Here is an 18,286-nt window from a genome sequence, read left to right on the forward strand (position 1 = left end):
CCCCAATTATGGTACAAAGCCCAATTACCCAATTTTAGTAATTAGCCCAACATCATGATTACTTCGTTTTAAATAAGCATAATAATAATTTAGCTACGAGACATTAATGTAAAAAGGTTGAACATAACTTACAATGATTAAAAATAGCGTAGCGTTACACGGACAGAATTTCGACTTACACCCTTACAACATTCGCTAACATACCCTTATTATTAGAAATTAAAATTAAAATTAAAATTAAAATATAAATATATATATATATATATATACACGTTTAGATAGAGAGTTGGATGGATGGATATATTAAACTGAACCAAACACGCGAATTTATAGGCCTGTGAGCTGAAAAAGGGGCTCATGCGATCGCATGAGGATTACTCCTCAAGGCCATGCGATCGCATGGCTAGCTGGTGAAGTTCACATGTTGTTGTTTCTTCTGCCGACGGTTTTTATAATATAATATATAATATATAAATAATTATAAGAATTATTTAAATATTATATTATATTTATGTACATAGTTGACTTGTAATTTTTAGTCCGTTGCGTCGAGCGTTGAGAGTTGACTTTGGTCCCGGTTCTGAATTTTCGAACGTCCTTGCGTACAATTTAATATCTTGTACTTTGCGTTTTGCGTCTTGTACTCTTGTAATTTTGAGACGTTTCTTATCAATAATTGGAACCTCTTTGATTGTACTTTGTACTTTTGAGCTTTTTGGTCGTTTGCGTCTTCAATTCGTCGAATCCGTCTTTTGTCTTCACCTTTTATTATTTAAACGAATATCATTTGTAAATAGAACTATTGCAACTAAAAGTTTGTCTTTCTTGAGGGATAATGCGATGAAATATATGTTCGTTTTTAGCATTATCAAATATTCCCACACTTGAGCGTTGCTTGTCCTCAAGCAATATAGTCTTGAAATATACTAGAATCACTTCTTTATTCTTCACACTTTGTACATCAGTGATTTCTATACGGCGGTATGAACAATGGTAGTAATGTTGTGGTTTACAGTCCCACATGACTATAAAAATTTAGATCCATTAAGGAAATTGGATCTTTATGAAAACATTTGATCTTTTGAAAATTAAATCTAGCTTTTACCCTAGATAAGTTTTCTAGAATAACCCTTCACCGGTGTTTGCAAAAATGTTTTTGTGGGTTTGGTGGGTTTCAGATTTGAAAATTTTAGCTCAAAACTTGTGGTTTTGTGTCACCCACTTGCTAACCTTGTATTGAGAAAGCAACACGTCCAGTATACTTGTTCCGTATATTACCTTTCGGTAAACTACCGTCCGGTTGTAAAGGAAAGCGTTGAACAAGCAACTGTTAAGGCAATGTCCCCTGACATGCTTTTAATTATGGTCTATAACGTGTCGGATGCAATTACTATCCTTGGTAGGAGCAATAGTAAAGCTCACCCTTATAATTTTTCGGTCTGGCACAAGGTCCTGTCTTTGACCATGCTATGCAACTACCGTTCTTACGGTTGACACCCGATTTGGTTCAGGTGACCTACTGAATTCCAGGTGAATTCCTAAGATTTTACGTTCAATTGTAATGAACGCATTGAAAATGGGTTTTCAGAAAACAAATCGGTTTTAATTTTGATCAAAATATTTTCTCGTTCAAGCTCGAGTTTAGATATCATTGAATTCTATGAGTTTGAATTCTCAATCTTTAAGGTCAATCTCTAGGATTGAGTAATATCAGTCTTAAAAGCTGATTTTTGATCTTTAAGGAGATTATCCTACTGATATTTTTCTAGATGTTTCGTCAACCTACAGCTGGTCTGGACGACAACTTCATGACCTAAATCAAGAAGCGCGTTTCTTTTTCGGAAGAGTTTACTTCCTTTTAATGATGGAATTGATTCATCGTGTAGATCCATCTTTCTTTCAAATATATTACAGTAAATCGGGTAAAACTGATTAAAATCGTCCAAAATAAAAGTATCTTCAGTTATTTGTTACAAAAATATGTGTGATATATGTTTTAAATAACTTGATAAATTTTCCCACACTTGGCTTTTATTTTCCTTTTTCTTGTCCTCTATTCCATTTTAAATGAATTCTAACATTTTGGGTTGTTTCTCAATTTATGTCCTTTCCGAGGTAATAATAATTTCGATGTTAACACCTAGTTTTATCGTTCATAAATATGTATAAACATGATTTTGAATTCATTTAATTGAAAATTTTGAAAAATTTTACTAGAATTGGGTAGTCAGTATATAAGACTAGGGCTGTTCTTTATTTTCAGAGAGCACTAGATTCTAATACAACTACTGCGTTACTAGTATTTTTAATGGTAACCAAGTGTTTAAGTTAAAAATTTTAAAATCCGAAAGAATTTAACCCCTTCCCACATTTGAGATCTTGCAATGCCCTCATTTGCAAGAAATCAGTAACAATTTAAATTATTGAGGGTGATTAGCGTAGAAAAATGATTAAATTTTACCAAAGTTTCCAAACATATTGGCGTTTGTTTGCTGAATGATAAATGGTGCATATCATTTGTTCATTCCATCTTGTTGTTACATCATATTTGTTTTTCGTTTTGTCGTCTAAAGTACTAGCTTTTGCTGAACTTAATGCCAGTCTTTGAAAATGCGCTGTTTTACCCTGTTTTGTACAATCGACAATATACATACATACAAATATAAACATGCATGGCAATTTGAAATGGGACTTAATATCCCACTTTCAAATCCTAAATGTGAAATATTAGTACACAATAATAATAAAAATGATAAAAATTACATAAATATATCCAATAACATAAGTTTAAACATGAATAAGTAAAAAGATAAAAACATAAAAATCATAAAAATAACTAATGGAACCAAATCAGTCTGGATAGGGGTTCCAGTTCATCTCATCAGGTGGGTTCCATTGTTGGTTATAGGTGTTCTGATAGGCTTGGTTATAGTCATACCGGTTAAAGGGTGGTCGGATGTCGGGGTTGTGTGGCAGAAAATGAGCAGGTCGAGTAGGTACGTAATTATTTGGTACCTGATATGATAGCTGGCTCATGATTTGGTGCTGATGAACTAACCAGCTATCATGTTGGCGTTGCCTATAATCCTCGTATACTCGTTCAGAGTTCCACTGCTCGTACATACGATGTCTGGCCGCGCTCGTCATTGCTTCCTCATCTATACGAACGTGGACGTCAAGAATAGCATCTCGAAAGACATCCCTAATGTCTTCCGCTTCCTCCATTTCCTCGTCTGAGCCTCTCTCTACCTGAGGATGATTACTTTCATAGGGAATTGCCTGGTTGCGTCTACTCTTCAATACCTTAGCACCCGTATAAACCAGCAATCCTATGGTCTCATCCTGTTCTCTACAAACCTGTAATGGACCCCCTTAGTTCCTATCAACACCTAAATACTCTTCAATGATAGTAACAAAAATACCTCCTCCTATTATACTCTCGTCCTGCATTCCTTCTACCATTTTAGATAAATAAAAACCAACACAGTAAGGGATATTAACAAAGCTTCTCGGGTCTCGAATACACTTTAGGTAAAATAAATCATGTAAGGTCATTTTTTCCTTATTGTGACCTCTCTGTGTAATCGAGTTAGCCAAAAATCTATGAATTACATGAAGCTCGGCTTTGTTAATTGATAATGCTAAAAACGAACATATATTTCATAGCATTATTCCTCAAGAAAGACAAGCTTTTAGTTGCAATTGTTCTATTTACAAGTGATATTCGTTTAAATAATAAAAGGTGAAGACAAAAGACAGATTCGACGAATTGAAGACGCAAACGACCAAAAAGCTCAAAAGTACAAAAGACAATCAAAAAGGTTCCAATTATTGATAAGAAACGTCTCGAAATCACAAGAGTACAAGATTCAAAACGCAAAGTACAAAATATAAAATTGTACGCAAGGACGTTCGAAAATCCGGAACCGGGACTAGAGTCAACTCTTAACGCTCGACGCAACGGACTAAAAATTACAAGTTAACTATGTATATAAATATAATATAATATATAATTAATTATATTAATTATATATATATATTATATATATATAATAAAAACCGTCGGCAGAGAAAACTCCAAGGACTGAGCTGTAATTTCTATCTCCGCGACTCGCGGAGTTTGAAGGGCATTTTTGCCGCGAGTCGCGGAGCCCCAAAAATCAAGTCTGGCTATAAAGCAAACCGAATTCTGATCAAATTTAACATTCTATTTCTCAATCTCTCTCTCAATATATACGTAATATATATATAATTTATATTTTAATTTTAATTTTAATTTTAATTCTAATAATAAGGGTATGTTAGCGAATGTTGTAAGGGTGTAAGTCGAAATTCTGTCCGTGTAACGCTACGCTATTTTTAATCATTGTAAGTTATGTTCAACCTTTTTACATTAATGTCTCGTAGCTAAGTTATTATTATGCTTATTTAAAACGAAGTAATCATGATGTTGGGCTAATTACTAAAATTGGGTAATTGGGCTTTGTACCATAATTGGGGTTTGGACAAAAGAACGACACTTGTGGAAATTAGACTATGGGCTATTAATGGGCTTTATATTTGTTTAACTAAATGAAAGTTTGTTAATGTTAATATAAAGATTTACAATTGGGCGTCCCTATAAATTACCATATACACTCGATCGGACACGATGGGCGGGGTATTTATATGTACGAATAATCGTTCATTTAACCGGACACGGGAATGGATTAATAGCCACTAGAATAATTAAAACAGGGGTGAAATTACATTCAAGGGTAATTGGTGTAATTGTTAACAAAGTAATAAAACCTTGGTTTACACGCAGTCGATAACCTGGTGTATTCATTAAACAAAGTATTAAAACCTTGTTACAATTCGAATCCCCAATTAGTTGGAATATTTAACTTCGGGTATAATAATAATTTGACGAGGACACTTGCAATTTATATTTATGACTGATGGACTGTTATGGACAAAAACCAGACGGACATATTAAATAATCCAGGACAAAGGACAATTAACCCATGGGCATAAAACTAAAATCAACACGTCAAACATCATGATTACGGAAGTTTAAATAAGCATAATTCTTTTATATCATATTTAATTTCCTTTATTTTATATTTAATTGCACTTCTAATTATCGCATTTTATTAATTGTTAATTTATTTTATCGCACTTTTAATTATCGTACTTTTTAATTATCGCAATTTTATTTTATCGCATTTTTATTATTCGCAATTTCATTATCGTTATTTACTTTACGCTTTAATTTAAGTCTTGTATTTATTTTATATTTTACATTAGGTTTTAACTGCGACTAAAGTCTTAAAATTGACAAACCGGTCATTAAACGGTAAAAACCCCCCTTTATAATAATAATATTACTTATATATATATTTGTATTTTTATAAAAGTAAACTAATATAGCGTTGAGCTTTGTTTAAAGATTTCCCTGTGGAACGAACCGGACTTACTAAAAACTACACTACTGTACGATTAGGTACACTGCCTATAAGTGTTGTAGCAAGGTTTAAGTATATCCATTCTATAAATAAATAAATATCTTGTGTAAAATTGTATCGTATTTAATAGTATTTTTCTAGTAAAATATTAACTATTTTATATACACCTCGCTTTGACATCAAGTATTTTTGGCACCGCTGCCGGGGAATATCTTAAAAGCCGGAAGCGCAACGCTAATAAAAAAAAAAAAAAAAAAAAATTTATCTACTTTTATTAAAATTCGTTTTTGTAAAAATACGTTTTAAGTATTGAAAAATATAAAAAGAAAAAAAACAAAAATATAAGCATTTTTTAAGATTTTGTTAAATATTTAAGTTTTATAAGTTTCTTTATCTTTATTTTAGTCTATAATACTATAAATTTTATTAAACATCTTTCATTTATATAAAAATTAAAAACAGAAAATAAAATAAAAAAAAATAAATAAAGAAAACGCGTAAAAAAATTTCAAAGCTGTCAACAGAATTTCTGAACCCCGCGACTCTCGGGGTTTTCTTCTTTATTTGCCGCGACTCGCGGAGACCTTCTGACAGGCGACAGGAAGCCCTAAACCTGCATTAATTACGGGTTATTATTTATTATTATTATTTAAACCTTATTATTATTATTATTATTATTATTAGTTTTAGTTTTAATTTTACTTTTTATTTAATTTGTTGTATTTAGTTTTAATTAGTTTTATTAAATTGTAAAATTTGTAGTTTTATTAAATAAATAATATAAAAATAATATTTTTATAAAAATTGTACTTTTTACAACTTTTTGTATATTTTTATATTTTGTACCTTTTTAATCGTTGTAGCGTAATATTTGTATTTTTTTTAGCTCATTTTTAATTTTAAACTTAGTTTTTGCTATAGTTATTTTTACTCCTAGATTTTTAGGCTTTGCCGTAGAATTCCTTAAGTGCTTTTTCTTTAGACAAAGATTTAGGTGCTTTAGAATTTTGCGACGCCTTTTTAAGTTTTAGTTTCTTTTTAAGTTATTTCCATTTGGGATTTAGTTTCTCCTGTAAGCTTTAATATTTTTAGACACCTTTTACTATGTACCAATTATCATTACAATTAGTAATTTCAATTTGCGATTATAATTTTAAGTTAGTTGTAGTAATAAGGTTAGGTTAGTTAAGTATTTTTAAGTTTTTATAAGTTTCTTTTATTTTTCCGTCACCTTTTATTTTTCAACCATTTTTTTTCTTTTTCGACCTTTTTCGACGAACTCTTTTTCTCTCTTATTTCTCGCCATTCTAGTTTTTAGGACTTAGAATTTTTTCTACTTCTTATCTAAATTTCTTAAAATTACGAAAATTTATTTTAAGTGGTTAAATTGATAGACATCAAAATTTTCTGGTTCGTAGTAATAGTTGGATTTGTACGTGGACCGGGTTATTGGAGCCAAACAGTCCTCAATTATATTGAGACCAAACGAATCCTGCCCCTCTGCTGCATCTTTTGGCTATTCGAAACGTGGGCAAAATCAGAAAAGTCTATTGATTAGATAACTTATTATAATTTTTCTTTCCTTTTAAAAACTAATAGGATATTCAGTGAATGCACCGAGCAAGACATTCATCACCTTTTGTACGTTCACCACCTGTAACTCGATCAAGACATCGTTTAACAAATATAACCGCCGTTGATTTTTCTTTAGAATCGTCATCCAGTCGACCAAGTACTTCAATTCAAATTTCCGATAATCCATTTTTTGAACCCAACCTCACAATTGAGAATCCGGAAAATATTCAGGAACGGTTCATAGATCCTGCACCACTAAACTTTCCTCCGGAACCACCAATCATTCAAACAGAGATTGTTGAGGAACGAACCATTAAAACAGAATCATCTAGTGATACCGATTCAACAAATTCAATTATGGAGAATCTGGAACCTTTAAGTATGGAAGACCGAATGAGAGCTAAACGCACTGGCCAAGGTCACGCAATTACTCATCCAGACATTAATGCGCCAGATTATGAAATCAAAGGACAAATTCTACACATGGTGACTAATCAATGCCAATTTAGTGGTGCGCCGAAGGAAGATCCAAATGAACATCTACGTACCTTTAATAGGATCTGCACACTATTTAAAATCCGAGAAGTGGAGGATGAACAGATATATCTCATGTTATTTCCCTGGACTTTAAAGGGAGAAGCCAAAGATTGGTTGGAATCGTTACCTGAAGGGGCGATTGATACATGGGATGTTTTAGTTGACAAATTTCTTAAACAATTTTTTCCTGCATCTAAAGCCGTAAGACTTCAAGCAGAAATTGTTACGTTCACACAGAAACCAAATGAAACTCTATATGAGGCGTGGACAAGATATGGAAAGTTATTAAGAGGATGTCCGCAACATGGTTTAGACACCTGTAAAATAGTACAAATATTCTACCGAGGATGCGACATCACTACAAGAAAAGATATAGATATAGCAGCTGGTGGTTCTATTATGAAGAAAACCGAAACTGATGCTTACAAAATTATTGATAATACTGCTTCCCACTCGCATGAGTGGCACCAAGAAAAAGATATCATTAGATCATCTAAAGCAGCTAGAGCCGATTCTAACCATGACTTAGATTCCATTTCCGCAAAGATAGATGCTTTCGAGAGACGAATGGAAAAGATGACTAAGGATATTCACTCAATACGAATTAGTTGTGAGCAGTGTGGAGGACCACATTTGACAAAAGATTGTCTCAGTATTGAATTAACAATGGAACAAAGAGAGAATATTTCATACATAAACCAAAGGCCTGGAAATAATTATCAGAATAATTATCAACCGCCAAGACCGATTTACAATCAAAACCAGAATTATAACCGAAATATTCCATACAACAACCAACAAGGTCCTAGCAATCAACAAGTATCCAATAATACTTACAATCAGCAAAGACCTAATTTTCAAAACAAACCACCACAACAAACCGATGATAAAAAGCCGAATTTAGAAGATATGATGACGAAGCTAGTTGAAACTCAAACACAGTTTTTCACATCTCAAAAACAAACAAATGAACAAAATGCTCAAGCATTTAGAAATCAACAAGCTTCTATTCAAAATCTGGAACAAGAAGTAAGTAACCTAGCAAGGTTAATAGGTGAAAGAAAACCGGGAAGTCTACCTAGTGATACAAATGCTAACCCCCGGAATGAAACAGCTAAAGCTATTACCACAAGAAGTGGTACAACACTTAAACCACCTGAAATACCAGTAACTTCTGATGAAACTATTCCTACTCCACAAGAACCACAACCTGATCAAGATAAGGAAAAAGAACCAGTAGTTGAAAAGGTTAATGAAGATAACACAGTTAAGGATAAACCTTATGTTAAACCATACCAACCACCACTTCCTTATCCGAGTAAAATGAAGAAGGAAAAACTTGAAGCCGAGCAATCCAAATTCTTGGATATGTTTAAACAGATAAATGTAAATCTTCCTTTCATTGATGTGATTTCAGGAATGCCAAGGTATGCTAAATTCTTGAAAGATCTAATCACGAATAGAAAGAAAATGGAAGAACTCTCGGCTGTTACTATGAATGCTAATTGTTCAGCAGTGCTGTTGAATAAGATACCAGAAAAACTATCTGATCCAGGAAGTTTCACAATTCCATGTTTTCTGGGTAGTCTTAGTTCAATAGAAGCATTGGCAGACTTAGGTGCTAGTATAAATCTAATGCCGTATTCACTATACGCTAAACTAGACCTTGGAGAATTAAAACCAACCAGAATAAGCATACAACTAGCCGATAGATCAATAAAATATCCTAGAGGGATAATGGAGAACATGCTAGTTAAAGTTGGTACTTTAGTATTTCCAGTAGATTTTGTTGTTTTGGACATGGAAGAAGATTCTCAAGTTCCTCTCATATTAGGAAGACCATTCTTAAACACGGCTAAAGCAATGATAGACGTGTTCGGTAAGAAACTGACCCTAAGTATAGAGGATGAGAGTGTTACCTTTTCAGTTGATAGAGCAATGCAACAACCACAATCTGCAGATGATACATGTTATTATATTCAAACTATAGATGCACATGCAGAATTATTAGAAGAATTTCCAGAATTACAAGGAACAGGAGAATGTTCTTTAGGAGAAGGTAATGAACCAATTGATGAAGCTGAAATGTTAGCTACACTTATAGCTAATGGATATGAACCAACAACAGAAGAAATTCAAATGCTAAAAGAAGAAGACAGATATCGATATAAATCATCGATAGAAGAACCTCCGAAATTAGAGTTAAAGCCACTTCCAAACCATTTGGAATACGCTTATTTACATGGTGAATCTGAATTACCTGTAATAATATCGTCTTCTCTTACTGAAAATGAGAAATCACAACTCATTTCTGTTTTGAAAGCTCATAAACCAGCCATTGCATGGAAGATTCATGATATTAAAGGAATAAGTCCTTCGTATTGCACACATAAAATCCTTATGGAAGAAGGTCATAAAACGTATGTGCAACGCCAACGAAGACTAAATCCTAATATGCAAGATGTTGTTAAGAAAGAGATTATTAAACTGCTAGATGCAGGTTTGATATATCCAATCTCTGATAGTCCATGGGTAAGCCCAGTTCAATGCGTGCCTAAGAAGGGTGGCATGACTGTCATTACAAATGAGAAAAATGAGCTTATTCCTACTAGGACTGTAACAGGATGGCGTGTATGTATTGATTATAGAAAATTAAATGACGCCACCAGAAAAGATCACTTTCCCTTACCTTTCATAGATCAAATGTTGGAAAGATTAGCCGGAAATAGTTACTATTGTTTTCTAGATGGATTTTCCAGATATTTTCAAATTCCAATAGCACCCGAGGACCAAGAGAAAACCACATTCACGTGCCCTTATGGTACTTTTACTTACAAACGCATGCCATTTGGACTTTGTAACGCCCCTGCAACCTTTCAAAGGTGTATGATGGCAATTTTTCACGACATGATAGAAGAATGCATGGAAGTATTCATGGATGACTTTTCAGTCTTCGGTGATACATTTAAATCATGTCTAGTTAATCTGGAACGAATGCTAATTAGATGCGAAAAATCAAATCTAGTACTTAATTGGGAGAAATGCCATTTCATGGTTAAAGAAGGCATCGTTCTTGGACATAAAATTTCAAAAGAAGGAATTGAAGTGGATAGAGCTAAAGTAGATGTAATTGCTAAACTTCCACATCCCACCAATGTTAGAGGAGTTAGGAGTTTTCTAGGGCATGCCGGTTTTTACCGACGTTTCATAAAAGATTTTTCAAAAATTGCCACTCCTATGAATAAACTCCTAGAAAAGGATGCGCCATTCATCATTTCAGATGAATGTATCAAATCTTTTAATATTCTTAAAGAAAAACTCACTAATGCGCCGATCATGATAACACCAAATTGGAATCTACCATTTGAACTAATGTGCGATGCAAGTGATTTTGCAATGGGAGCCGTTTTAGGACAAAGGATTGAAAAACGATTTCAACCTATATATTATGCTAGCAAGACATTACAAGGAGCACAAACGAACTATACAACTACTGAAAAAGAACTCCTTGCTATTGTCTTTGCTTTTGACAAATTTCGATCATATCTCGTTCTAGCAAAAACGGTGGTCTATACCGACCATTCTGCTCTTAGATACCTATTTTCAAAACAAGATGCTAAACCAAGATTAATCCGTTGGATCTTACTCTTACAAGAGTTTGATATTGAAATCCGAGATAAAAGAGGAGCAGAAAATCTCGCCGCTGATCATCTTTCTCGTCTTGAAAATCCCGAATTAGAAGTTCTGAATGAATCGGCCATACAAGACAACTTTCCTGATGAATATCTATTGAAGATAGATTATAAAGAAATCCCATGGTTTGCAGACTATGCAAACTACTTAGTTTGTGGATTCCTTGAAAAGGGATTATCGTACCAAAAACGAAAGAAATTCTTCAGTGATATAAAACACTATTTCTGGGAAGATCCACATTTGTTTAAAAGTTGTCCCGATGGAATAATACGCCGATGTGTATTTGGAGATGAAGCTAGTAAAATTTTAAACCATTGTCACACAGGACCAACAGGAGGGCATTATGGGCCTCAACTAACAGCAAGAAAAGTTTATGAAGCTGGATTCTATTGGCCTACATTTTACAAAGACGCACACCTTCTTTGCAAATCTTGTGATGCATGTCAAAGGGCCGGAAAAATAAGTCAACGTGATGAAATGCCACAAAATGTCATCCAAGTATGTGAAGTATTTGACATTTGGGGTATTGACTTTATGGGTCCATTTCCAAAATCTCATAATAATCTATATATACTCGTAGCCATTGATTATGTATCTAAATGGGCGGAAGCACAAGCTCTCCCAACTAACGATGCACGAGTTGTAGTCAACTTTTTAAAACGTCTTTTTGCAAGGTTTGGAACACCGAAAGCTTTAATAAGTGATCGGGGTACTCATTTCTGTAATAATCAACTTGAGAAAGTTCTTAAAAGATATGGAGTAACTCATAAAATCTCCACCGCATATCATCCACAAACAAGTGGACAAGTTGAAAATACCAACCGAGCTTTAAAACATATTCTAGAGAAAACCGTAGGATCAAATCCGAAGGAATGGTCCATTAAATTGGAGGATGCACTCTGGGCTTTTAGAACAGCCTACAAAACTCCAATTGGAACCACACCTTTTAGAATTGTTTATGGAAAAGCATGTCATCTTCCAGTAGAAATTGAACACAAAGCATTTTGGGCTTTGAAGACATGTAATCTTGATTTAAATGAAGCCGGACGTCTACGATTAAGTCAACTAAACGAATTAGAAGAATTATGACATGAAGCATACGAGAATTCGTTAATCTATAAAGAAAGAACGAAGAAATGGCATGATAAAAGAATCAGAAGTTCAAAAGAATTTAAAGAAGGACACCGAGTTCTTCTTTTCAATTCACGATTCAAGCTATTTCCTGGAAAATTGAAATCAAGATGGTCTGGACCATTCATAGTCAAAAGAGTTTTCCCATACGGAACGATAGAATTGATAAATTCAAATGGGATTGAATTTAAAGTTAATGGTCACAGAGTTAAACATTACATACATGGTCCGATGGAAGTCGACAACGAAGTTAATCACAATTTCAACACCACAGATAACTAAGTGTGGGGAGAATCAAGTCTTTAAAGGATAATATGTATTTCTGTTAGAGTTAGATTGTCTGTTTTCGTGTAGTTCTCGAAAATGGAACACGAATGGTCTTTTCCTAGCAGACCCTAAAGAACTAGTCTTCTCCCCCCATTCTGAATTTTTATTTTTTTTAGGTTTTTACGAAATGAAGACTGCCTGTGAACTAAACCATGGTCTAATGCTACACGCTTTGATCACTAAACGTAATAATGACATACTACCGAGTGAATTAGTATCAGTAATCAGAGAAAGAATGGACGGAGTTAGAAAAGGATCCAGATGCGAAGATAATAAGTTACAATTTGGTAAAGGAAAATCAAAATCCGCAGCGAAAAGAAGAGCACGACACCTAGAACGATGTCACAAATGCAGAAAATGGTCACATGGAGGTAAATGTTCAAATAATCAAACCTATTCAAATACCGAATTTGTTACTTTATGCAGAGACGGACCGTTCATATGTTTAGAAGAAAAGACAATGAATGCTCGAGGTTACGCCTATGCAGCCATGGAAAACCAATTAAACCGACTATCTTATGAATATAATAGATCATATAACTAAGAAATCTATTTCACAGGTATGTCTGTATAGTTTTTATTTTCATTTTTAACCTTTTGATAATAAACGCTAATTTGTTCGCTAAAAAGTATTAAATTGGTATTAAATAAAATTAGGTTTGGCGACCGAAATTATTGATATCATTCAAAAATTTATTACATCACTGCGAAATTTAACGTTTATTCTTAAGGTATAAATATCTTTAATCAATCAACCCAAAATATTTCAAAAATTCGTCATGAGTCAAATTAGGTCTTTGAACCGAAATTACTTTACCGAAATGAGGGGCGCATATTTTTGATAATATTTGACTGATTAAAGTGGGATAAAAAGACAAAAAGATTTTTAATTTTATTTTTACCATGTTTTTAAAATTAATATTTAAACCTTAAATTAATATTGTAAACTTTATAAAAACAATATATTTAAAATTGTAAATATTTAAAAAAAAAATAATATAAGTTTGATATGAATTTATGAATTTTTAAATTAAGTTTGGTTTGAATTTTTAATTTTTAAAATATGAAATTTTAATTTTATGCATTTCAAATTTTAAGTTTGGTGTGAATTTTTAATTTTTAATTTTGAATTTTATATTTAAGTTGTGTGAATTTAAAAACAAAAATTTACTTTATCTCATTAAGTTAAAAATATGATTTTTAAAATTCGTCGTAAGTTGAAGACTAGGTCTTTGAACCGAAATTGCTTTACCCGAGAGAGGGACGAGAACTTTTATTATCATTATTTTTAATCTTATTGAATTAAAGTATGATAAAAACATTGAAAAAACCCAAAAAATCTTAGCTTTTAAAACAATCGCTACAAAAAGACAAATTTTAAAATTTTGTCGAGGGACGGACTAGGACATCGATCCGAAACGACCTCGTCCTAGATAACAAGGGAAACAAAATTTTAAAATTAATTTCTTAATTGTTTTCAAAAGTTAATGATTATAAAAAAAAAAAAAAAAAAAAAAAAAAAATACCAAACTCCGCGACTCGCGGAGTTTGGAGCCTAAATCTCCGCGACTCGCGGAGGGACCAAATTACAGAAAAAAAATATAGAGAGCTGCACGAACTGATCAGCTCCCACACACAAAACTGCAAAAATACAGCTCGAAAAAACCCCGAAAACCACCGAAAATCACCCCCAAAAATCTCAATTTTTAACCGTTAATCACCAAATTTTTTGCTAAAATCATGTTGAGAAGGATGATATCTAAGAATTACTCAAGAAAAACGGTAAATTTCTACACCTAAACACCATTTAATTCGAATTTTAGTGTTCTTGAGCTATTTTTCCCCAATTTGATTTTGATGCTTTTTAGTGTAATTAGACTTAAATTGTTTATGTCTTATGCTTGTATAACCTAGATTGATGCTGTTTAACATGATTAGAAGCCTTAAACTTCAAATTTTGAATAATCTAGGGTTTGTGTTCTTGAGCAATTTGGGGCTTTTTGATATAAACAGGTTATGGCCGATTTTTGTCATGAATTGTTGCTAAATTGAGTAGTGTAACATGTCTAGGTAGTTAAATGATCCAAACTTTGAGCCTAAACATGATTTTGAGAATTAAAGTGGACTTTTTCAAGTCCAAAATTCATGAACTTGATTTTTGAAAGATAATGCCATTTGAGACTTGTTTATTTGCTAGTAATGATTATTTTGACATGTTATTTGAGTTGAATGCTTATGAACTTGGCGAAAATTTTAGTATATGCTTATTTGAAAAAGTATAGATTTGATAAAAATGTGAAAATGAGCTTAAGTTTGATATAAATTGATAATGTCATTGTAATTATTTTGATTGATGATTTTGCTGACACTAATGCATATTTGGATGCACAAAATTTGTGTTTGATGTGTTTTGCAGAATGAAAGGGGTGAATCTTCATCCCAAGCCCGCCATGCTCCTGCTGAGAATTTGGAACAACAGGAGGTAGATAACTACTACAAGCATGATGTACCTCATCCAGTCATGACCTTTTCCGATATGCATTTGGAAGAGTTGCACCCGAACCTGAGATTTGACAGACTTTGGATAGATTATCCAAAATATCAACGGGGTTTGCATACTCTTCACTCTAAGGTTGTTGAGGTACCGAGGGTCATAGAATGGGGACCCTTAGAAGCTGTAGAATTGGCCGGGCCAATTAGGGAATTACTTGTACAGAGGTATGGTAATTCTTCTTTTAATGACTGGATATGTTTATTCACCATACGCAGACCTGTATATAAAGTATGGTGTGAAGAGTTGTTATGTAGTATAGAGTTGAATGATCGGGTAGCTAGTTTAACCGATCGTTCTTTTATTAGATTTTTGTTAGGCGGTTCGATGCGCCACATGTCTTTACTAGACATGGCTCAGGCTTTACGTATATATACGCCTGAGGAGTTAGCGTCTGCCGATTGTAGAGGATTGATACTAAACGGTAGAAAGATAGATGAGAATTTTGATACACACGGTGTGTGGAGTCAAATGACAAGCCATCACCGTTTCAAAGGGGGAAACTACTCTTATTTGGATATAGATAGAGCCGAATTAAGAGTGATACATAGGTTTTTAGCCAATTCGATTACACAAAGGGGTAAGAACAAAGAAAAGGTAAATGAACAAGATTTGTTTTACCATATGTGTATTCGAGACCCACACAGCGCTGTAAGTATACCATATTGTGTGGGTTATTATTTATCAGCTATGGTTCGGGGGATGCGTCCACATAGCATAATAGGAGGTGGTATTTTTATTACTTTGATTGGTGAATATCTCGGTGTGGATATAAGTCGGGGGGGATTATTAGTAGAAGAGCCGGAACCCCGCGACACTATAGGTTTAAATGTATACCATGGTGCGAAAGTTTTGAAGCGGCGAAATAACGCCGCAGTACGATACAATGGTAGACATCCACAGGTAGAGAGAAACCAGCAGCAAGGTAATGTAGGAGGGGGGAATGAGATGCAAGAAATGCATAGGTTTATAGCTTCTCAGGAATACGAAAATGCTAGACAGAGAGCATTTGAAGATTGGCAAGTTCATCAGAACCAGATCATAGCGCATTGCCAACATATAGGTAGAAACTATATTCCTACACCGAAACCCGTCTTCCCTCCTTGGTCGATAGAGATGCAGCCACCATATCCTACGTATGACCCTGCCGAAGCATTCTATAGCACTTATGGTTATGCGTGGAACCCCTATTGGTACCAATATCATCCTTAGTTTACTTATTATTTTTTATTATTTTGTAATTTGTAATTATTGATACATTTAATATTTTTGTTAATATTGTAATCATTTTTATAATTATCTAACTTTTATTCTTAGATTTTAATAATTTTTGAATGTGGGGTAATATACCAAACTTCAAAAATATGTATATATGTTTGCAGTTTATCTTATGTACACAACAGGGTAAAACAACGCATTTTCAAAGACTGGCATTAAGTTCAGCAAAAGCAACTAATTTTGACGACAAGATGCAAAATATATGTGAAATAACAACAAGACAGAATGAACAAATGATGTGCACCATTTATCATTCAGCAAACAAACGCCAATATATTTGGAAACTTTGGTAAAAATTTAATCATTTTCACACAAATCACCCTCAATAATTTAAATTGTTACTGATTTCTTGCAAATGAGGGCATTGCAAGATCTTAAGTGTGGGAAGGGGTTAAATTCTTTCGGATTTTAAAAATTTTTACTTTATACACTTGGTTACCATTAAAAATACTAGTAAAGCAGTAGTTGTATTAGAATCTAGTGCTCTCTGATAAAAAAGAACAGCCCTAGTCTTATATACTGACTACCCAATTCTAGTAAAATTTTCAATTAAATAAATTCAAAATCATGTTTATACATATTTATGAACGATAAAACTAGGTTTTAACACCGAAATTATTGTTACCTCGGAAAGGACATAAATTGAGAAACAAACTAAAATGTTAAAATTCATTTAAAATGGAATAGAGGACGATAAAAAGAAAAATAAAAAGCCAAGTGTGGGAAAATTTACCAAGTTATTTTAAACATATGTCACATATATCTGTAACAAATAACTGAAAATACTTTTGCTTTGGACTAAACTAAACTGTTTTACCCGATGAAAGAAAAGAAGAGATGGATCTACACGATGAATCAATTCCATCATTAAAAGGAAGTAAAGTCTTCCGAAAAAGAAACGCGCTTCTTGATTTAGGTCATGAAGTTGTCGTTCAGACCAGCTGTAGGTTGACGAAAAATCTAGAAAAGTCATCACTAAAATCAGCAGGAAATCCACGGACCTCAGCATTAAACAGGGTCGCCAAGTGGTCAGATTTATCCTAACCATGAGAAGGATTTATCTCGTACAATGGGGGGCACCATGCAAATTAGCTGGATAAGACTAATGAATCAGATCCCCAGAAAGGATAATCTCCTTAAAGATTAAAAATCAGCTTTTAAGACTGATATTACTCAATCCTAGAGATTGACCTTAAAGATTGAGAATTCAAACTCATGGAATTCAATGATATCTAAACTCGAGCTTAAACGAGAAAATATTTTGATCAAAAAAATTACAAACCGATTTGTTTTCTGAAAACCCTATTTTCAATGCGTTCATTACCATTGAACGTAAAATCCTAGGAATTCACCTGGAATTCATTAGGTCACCTGAACTAAATCGGGTGTCAACCGTAAGAACGGTGGTTGCATAGCATGGTCAAAGACAGGACTTTGTGCCAAACCGACAAATTATAAGGGTGAGCTTTACTATTGCTCCTACCAAGGATAGTAATTGCGTCCGACACGTTATAGACCATAATCAAAAGCATGTCACGGGACATTGCCTTAACAGTTGCTTGTTCAACGCTTTCCTTTACAACCGGACGGTAGTTTGCCGAAAGGTAATATACGGAACAAGTAAACTGGACGTGTTGCTTTCCAAATACAAGGTTAGCAAGTGGGTGACACAAAACCGCAAGTTTTGAGCTAAAATTTTCAAATCTGAAACCCACCAAATCCACAAAAATATTTTGCAAACACCGGT

This window comes from Rutidosis leptorrhynchoides, chromosome 10 (genome assembly GCF_046630445.1).
Source record: "Rutidosis leptorrhynchoides isolate AG116_Rl617_1_P2 chromosome 10, CSIRO_AGI_Rlap_v1, whole genome shotgun sequence".
NCBI lineage: Eukaryota > Viridiplantae > Streptophyta > Magnoliopsida > Asterales > Asteraceae > Rutidosis > Rutidosis leptorrhynchoides.